Source organism: Rutidosis leptorrhynchoides, chromosome 4 (genome assembly GCF_046630445.1).
Source record: "Rutidosis leptorrhynchoides isolate AG116_Rl617_1_P2 chromosome 4, CSIRO_AGI_Rlap_v1, whole genome shotgun sequence".
In the NCBI taxonomy this organism is placed as follows: Eukaryota; Viridiplantae; Streptophyta; class Magnoliopsida; order Asterales; family Asteraceae; genus Rutidosis; species Rutidosis leptorrhynchoides.
In genome coordinates this window covers 26,666,218-26,674,465 of record NC_092336.1, presented here as the reverse complement: position 1 = coordinate 26,674,465, position 8,248 = coordinate 26,666,218, and the positions used below count along the sequence as shown (strand labels likewise).

Here is an 8,248-nt window from a genome sequence, read left to right as displayed (position 1 = left end):
GAATTTGAAATGAAAGATCTCGGAAAAACCAAGTATTGCCTTGGTTTATAAATTGAGCATATGCCTAATGGTTTACTTGTACATCAAACAACATATACTGAAAAAGATTTTAAAACGTTTCAATATGGACAAGGCAAAACCATTAAGTACTCCTATGGTTGTTAGATCACTTAATGTTGACACTGATCCATTTCGTCCCTGTGAAGATCATGAAGATATCCTGGGACCAGAAGTACCATATCTTAGTGCAATTGGAGCTCTTATGTATCTTACAAATTGTACAAGACCTGATATTTCTTTTGCAGTTAATTTGTTGGCAAGGTTCAGCTCAGCTCCTACCAAAAGACACTGGAATGGGATCAAACACATATTTTGATACCTTCGAGGAACTACTGATTTAGGATTATTTTATTCTAACGAATCAAAACATGATTTGGTTGGTTATGCAGATGCAGGTTATTTATCTTATCCACATAAAGCTAAATCTCAAAATGGATATGTATTCCTAAATGGAGGTACCACAATATCATGGCGTTCTCAAAAACAAACACTTGTTGCAACATCATCAAATCATGCCGAAGTGATCGCATTACATGAAGCTACTTGGGAATGTTTTTGGTTGAGATCAATGACACAACTCATTACTGATTCTTGTAGAGTAGAGCGCGATAAATGTCCAACAACTATCTATGAAGATAATGCAGCTTGCATAGCACAGATGAAAGAAGGATATATCAAAAGTGACCGAACAAAACACATACCTCCAAGATTTTTCTCATATACTCAAAATCTCATTAAAGACAACCAGATTGAAATGAAATATGTTCAATCCTGTAACAACTCTGCCGACCTTTTCACCAAATCACTCCCAACTGCTACTTTAAGAAAACACGTTCACAATATTGGCATGAGGCATGTTCAAAAGATGTAACAGCTCAGCGATGTCCACTTCAGGGGGAGTCAACTCTATGCTGCACTCTTTTTCCCTTAGCTAAAATTTTTCTAACTGGGTTTTCTTTAGCAAGGTTTTTAACGAGGCAGTACTAGTTGTTCTCTAATAAAATTGTCATTCAAGGGGGAGTGTTCTGATATCATTGACTATACAAGATATGAAATCTAAGAGTGAATGACCAATATTATTACCCCATATCTTATCTTCATACTGTTCCTCATTTGAAAAATGAACATGAATAGTTTTTGTATAGTGATTCTTGTAGTATAAATATGCATACAATTTTAAGCATATGATGCACCAATTCTTACACTATATGCAAGTCTTATTCTTTACTCTCCATTCAAATCTTATATAATAAGAAGTCTTATTGCTAAGCATAGGCCACTAAAAGTAGTTATAAGCCTACTGAATTATAACATATATATATATATATATATATATATATATATATATATATATATATATATATATATATATATATATATATATATATATATATATGTTATCAATATTTGTATTAAATTAATGTATCATTTAAAATAATATTATTTATGACCATTTAAAACAATTTCATAATAATAATAAAATATATAATATTATTAATATAATTATAATATAATATCTACAGTTAATATTAATAAATATTTATATAATAATATAATATTTTAAGTAATGAAATATGTATATTAAATTAAACTAAATTATCTAATAATTCAATTAATATATGAAAACTAGATTTATAAGCCCGCACGGGGACTCATCCGCAAACATTATTGGTTTTTTAAACTTATATATAAAATAACGATATTATATGAAAAATGTCAAAAGTACCGTTGTGATTGAATTAGTAAAATATGTTTTTGTAAACAACACACATTAGTAAAACTTTGATAAATTATAGTTCATACATAGATTTTTAGAGCTCATTTGTTGCACGGCAGCTCTAAGAAATAGTTCTCATAATCGTTACTATTTGTACACCATTATTTGTTGATGATAGCATTTTAAGGTAGAAATACTTTAAGAGCGCGTAGGCGGCAGCTCTACAAACAAAACCCTCCCGATTATCCAAACAATTTAACGAAACAATATTATATCCGTAATTTATAAATTAATTTATGAACGTAACTATTAGTCTTAGTATATTATTCGGTGACATGTAAAAAAATACCAAACTTCACAAGCATAAACCTTCAATGTTAATATTGACACTCGAATCACACTAAATGAGCCCAAGCATGAACGTAAAAGCAAATCAATGATATCAACATGTTATTAGCAAATAAACACAATAGGATTTAAGATCTCGTGCGTTGCACGTAGGATTGCGTTAATATTGACACTCGAATCACACTAATCGACACGTAGGATTTAAGAGCGTGTGTGTTGTACGGGAACTCTTCCGCAAACAATCTTGAATCTTAAAATGATATATAAAGTAATCATATCATATAGTCAGTGTCACAAGTATTTTAGTTGGTGAATTCCTTAACTATGTTTTTTACACAAAACCTATAAATTAAGACTACTAAATACGATAATAGCAAAACACACCACCAACATTATTGATAATCAGAGCTTTATATTTATGAGACTGTGGGCGGTGCGTGTCACGGGGACTCGTAATGAAACTAAGTTGTGATTGTTGATAGTTACATACATTGCTCGAACGGTGACAAAACCTTTTATATATCCTTCATGTGAATGATATGAATCAATGTTGAATGGTATGTAGCAGTAGTAATAACATTAAAATTATTAGACGTATATGATCATACATGACAATTTATCCTCTTGATCCGGTCCATTAACATCTCCAGTTTCGTCCTTTAAACAATGTACATGTTATAAAGTATTAAAATTGATTAACAAAATACTAAAAAGTTATAAATAGATTTTAAAGTAATACGAACCATTTAAAGTTGTCCATGATTGGTTTTAGAAGAAATAAACCAACGTGTGATATAGATTGTCCTTGATTTTTATTGATTGTCATTGCAACTTTATGCAGAAAATTAGTAACAATTATAAGCTTTTGATAGCCATTGGTAAAAGGTATCGCGCTCACATTTTATGGGCATTTGATGGCCATTGTTTTGGAACCCATTAGATATGGTGGCAACTGGCAACGAATGATGTGCATTCACTTTCACCAGATGTTTTTTTGCTTCTTTGATTTATGAAAGCAAAGTCAAATTTTGGTTTGAAGCGTCATATACCCATCACTACTTGTCACTTCCTTGTTGTCCCACCTACCAAACACACATTAGTGTTTTAAGATCTACTTGTGGTTGAGCCTTCCTCACATTTTTGCCACTGCCAAGTTAATAAATACTAACATGAGTCGAATAAAAAACAAAAAGCTTACAAAGTAGTAATTTTACTGGATGCTCAATATGGTCAAATAGAGTCTAACATGTCAAACAGTAATTTTACCCGACCCAACTAGTTTGTACTTGACCCGTTCGACCGTTTGAATTTTAGACCCGATCGACCCATGACCCGTTTTTATTCAAACCTATTTGGCTCTTCTTGACCCAACTCGAGCAGTTTTACAGGCTTAGTTTTCAGTCCTATAAGTACTCATACTTAGTTGACATGTATTGACTTCATAAGATGGTACTTATGAAACAATGAGTATGAAAATTAATCAACTATAAAAGAAGAGCCAAATATTTTTTGGTCCTCCCAAATAGATGGATGACAACACACATCTACTCGTAGCGGTTTGAAAGATGTGATCATATAGCATATATGCAAATCCCGCTCAAAATGTGCAACTAATCTTTGTGCCAATTAGATGAACCATGTGAATCTTAATAAATATTTGTGATAATAAGTTGGCCTTAACTACTTGTTGAAATTAAGCCTCTCAATAAAATGGAGCATAATGAATATCATTATATTATATTGATTAATGATAGCCATCTAAATGTTGTTGTTGGTTTAGACTTTAGATGCATTAACATAAAACATATAATTACATATGCATTCTTAGTTTTATCTTCAGAGAAGACAAATACTTATTCAACATGCAGACAACTTGTGTGATACAGTTCCAATTCAATCAATAATTATATATGTTATTGACAACTAAATACTTATACTTGCTTTAATATAAACACACAATATAGTTATGATTTAAACAAACAATAGCAAAGATTAACACATTATTCCTTAAATAACTCTACCAAAGCAACATTAGAACATGTGAAGATGTACAGAATCAAACACAGGTCAAAGTTTTTTAGGCATCGATCATCAACGATTCAATTTCAGTTTCAAATGTAGTATTAAAAAATTACCAACTGAATAATTAACATCTGACAGAGGGAGCTTCACAACTAATATTGTTGAAATAATAATTTTATTTGCAGTAATTACTAATTAAAAAAAAAGTAATTATCAAAGATATCATAGATGACCCATATTTAAGTATTTAAAGGTAACAATCCTATAACTACAAATTACCTCAGTAGGTTGAACAACTCAGTATCCTAATAATATAATATACAAACAACCAACATATATAGTAGATAGTACTTATAAAAAGAGGTTATAAACATACCTTCAGCAGCCTCTCTAGGAGTCTTAAATCCGAGATCAACACTTTTCATGAATTTGTTTCCACCCTTTCCAGGTCTCTTTCCTTTACCACTTCTCTTCAAGCTAATATTATAAAATGATAAGTCAATCATTTATTCCTAATTAGCATGGGTTTTGGTCAACAATTGAACAAAAAACACCAGAATTACACAAATCAAATAAGCACGGGTTTGTCTGTTTAGAAATCTTTCCTGATTAGAAATTGATTTTCGACAAAATTAGAAAGCTTCATATGAAATTCATTAGTTTTATTTTGCAGGTTTCTGGAACATAGTCATCAAATTGACGCTAATTTTGCGACTAAAGTGATGAAATTTTGTAAGGGTATATTGAAAACATACCTCAAATGGGTTATTGGCATACATGTTTTGAAACATATTATTCAGGATCACCTTTTCCTTTCCTGGATTTCGAATACATCCTTCTGTATGTCTGACCTATAATTTATCAAATGTGTAGCCATACTATATCATCTGCAAGTTTCAGAAAAAACATGTGGTATCATAAACCCTATAAATCAGTTAATTACATATTGTACCTGCATATACACTAAAAACAATTAGAATTAAGTTCAAACTTATAAACATCATACCTGAACAACACAAAACATAGCAACTAATTGAATTAATAAAACTGAGATTTTCTACCTTTAAGAATGCAACACATCATATACGACTCGAACAAAGGAAAATAATATAAAATAAATCACGGCTCGAAAGTTGTGACTTTACGAAAACAATCCAAAAAGTCAAAAAATGCACTTGCTATTAGTGACTGAAAAAAATCCAGTATTTAGTTTCTGCAGTTGCAACGTCTTCTTTTGACACTCGTTAAAAATCGGTTTAGACTTGTCAAACCCAAACGTATCGTATATCATTTTGAAGCTTGTCGAACATACTTTTTATCCCAATTATTAGTTTACATCAAAACTTAACCACTGTTAACTTACAAAAATGCAAAGTAGACTCGAGAGTTATTTTGACACCTTTTACCAACAATGAAACCAAAATTGGTTGACGGCCCAAATTTTTATTCAATATACCTGAATGATCCAAAATCAGTCCACAGCTCGGAGTTCACATTTTAGAAGTGTTGTTAATTTAAAATTCTAGAAATTACCCAAACAGGTGGACTTATGCACAATTTTTTTTAAACGGGTCAAAATAAAAACCTTAACGAAAATATACCTAAAACTCATATTTTAAACATCAAAATTTGCGAACATACTTAGTGGAACAAAGTGGATGTGTCCAAATTGATCATTACCCACGTTGACACCAAAATCACCTAACAGTTTAAAAGGGTCCAAATGGGCATTAAATTGCAGGTTTATTCAGTTGGCTGCAACTTAGAGCTATACATTCGAAGTGAATCTTGGATTTGTAAAATATTTTAATAATAAATCGATTAGCCTAAAAGACAGAAAAACATCATATATTTAACATAACTCATATGGAAATTATTACCTGATTCGTTGCTTCGACCTTCTATTTAAAAGTTTACCAACCCTCCCTTAATAAGATGTGATTTTCTTGCTTCCATGCTCCACTTCTACAGCAAAGACGTATACAAAAAGACTGAGAACCAATCAGTTATTCAACTATCCGAATTTCTTCCCAATTAAACCCTAGTTCATGCTCGATACATTAAAGAGACGGTCAAAGTAAGGCCTTATAACCCAAATGGGTCATAAATTTCCACTTTAACCGAAATTAACTCAAAACTTATTTTCAAAATACAAAACCCTTCAGTTTCGATTAATATAGCATAGAGGAGGTGTCAAAATTAACAAAAACTCCATTTGAGACAAAATGGTCCAAACAGGTCAAAGAATCAAAATAGACGACAATTACACTTTTAACTATATTCTTTCAACTGACAATCATTTTCTTTCAAAATCAAAACCTAATCATAATAACAACTTCATATCATCAATAACATACTTAATAAACAATTGAAGTTTGAATATATAATATATTTCTACTTTCATGTTTATACTTTCATGTTTCTTTGTCATGAATCAACCACCACCAATAACATTAACATTAACATTTATTATTATAAATAAGACATATTCAACTCTTACTTGGTAATTTTGACCCGACCCACCCACCCATCTTATCACTTGTAGCAAGTAATGTGAATAAAAGGATAGAAAAAAGGGATAGTATCATCATCATCATCATCATCAATTGACCTTATAATACATTTGACATGTGTTTACCATGACATTAGTAAATGTGGGACACATTATGAAAGGAATATAAAGGCAGTGTCAATATTATTACTACACTTGCAATATGGCAGATAGCTTCAAGATTATGTTCAACAGCTGCAAAACCTTCTATTTCATGAATGTTAGATTATAGAATATGTTTCATTTCATTGATCTCATACTAAACTATTATTATCATATCAGTCACATTATTTATGTTATGTTCTTATCGGATTAATATTATCATATCAGTCACATTATTTTCATCCAGCATGAATTGAATTACCTCAACAGAGTGTCTTTCAGAAACTTTCTGCCCAAACTACAATGCTAACTAACCAATTCTGATGAATCTCCAGAAATGAATTTAGTAAGAAAGCAATTGGTGCATGAGCTAATACAACCCCAGTAACCAATGATGATCTCTGCAAAATCAGTTATAATAATCAGAACCATATACTAAAACAATCAAACTCATCACAAAACAATCCAAACTCATTAAAGTTCAGATCTTTACACGAAGAAAAGTCAAACAACAGTCACAAAACCATCCAAGCTTAACAAAATTCAGATCTTGACACAATTAAAACCCTAAACACAATGTGCGATAATCCGTTTGGACAGATAATCTTGTAAATGGAATAGATAAATTGAAAAACTTTTAAACCATATTACCAATATAACGAAAGAGTCCTGCATCGTCGAAATCTATCTCACTCAAAAAAGTCGATGAATCGCTCATAACAATGATAAACCGTATACACATGAACCTGTAAGTGCATAAATTAGATACGTATCGGAAAGAGTAAATGAAAAAAAAAAATTAGTATCACCAATACGAAACTGTGTAAATTACAGTTAACAAACCTTATAATCGAAAACAACATCACGATTTGGTTGTTTATATTACTCCAGATTTACAGCAATTTTGTCCACGCCAAACAAAAAAGTCAAAATACGTATTGTGTAGATCGATTATCAGTTAAAGTGATAATTAATTGTTTGCTGATGAACAATTTTTGTGGATTAACAGACCGTTGAATCAAATCATGAGATGTATTAGCATTTACAATGCTTTTATCTGATAACGTGAGTAGTATAGAAACCTAAAATCGATTACCTGAAAACACCTCCAATTATCCCAATTAACATCGATGCCTACTCAGGGTTGATGAACGGCGATTTAATTTATCGATCTTTTTGAATGAGATTTGATCGGTGGCGGATGCAATCGAAGGTAACCCTAATTTAGGGTGAATCTTTGTTTAGGAGAGCGACGGTTTGAAGAGAGAGAAAAATAGTTTGATTTAATCCGTGTGTGATTGATTAGGACACCCGTCAGCTATACAAAATTAACCAATTTTTTAATTCAAAATTATGAGAAAAAAGTATTTGTTGAGGATTAATGTGGCCGAGCCACGTGGAATTACACTACCGAATTAATAATATAGAAGATAACTAATAGACTGATA

General features: G+C 31.0%; 1 long non-coding RNA gene across 2 annotated transcripts; it reads right to left on the bottom strand.

Moving 5' to 3' along the window:
• Nucleotides 1-2,750: 2,750 nt before the first annotated feature.
• On the bottom strand, nt 2,751-8,087 carry LOC139840356 (uncharacterized). Of its 2 annotated transcripts, none has more exons than XR_011757379.1 (7): nt 7,644-8,087; nt 7,452-7,546; nt 7,063-7,201; nt 6,028-6,112; nt 4,925-5,034; nt 4,524-4,624; nt 2,751-3,271 (listed from the first exon to the last, which is right to left on the bottom strand). It is a non-coding gene; the product is annotated as an uncharacterized lncRNA (long non-coding RNA). The 2 variants fall into 2 exon arrangements; XR_011757380.1 differs by having other exon boundaries at nt 7,897-8,087.
• Between the last annotated feature and the right edge of the window lie 161 nt (nt 8,088-8,248).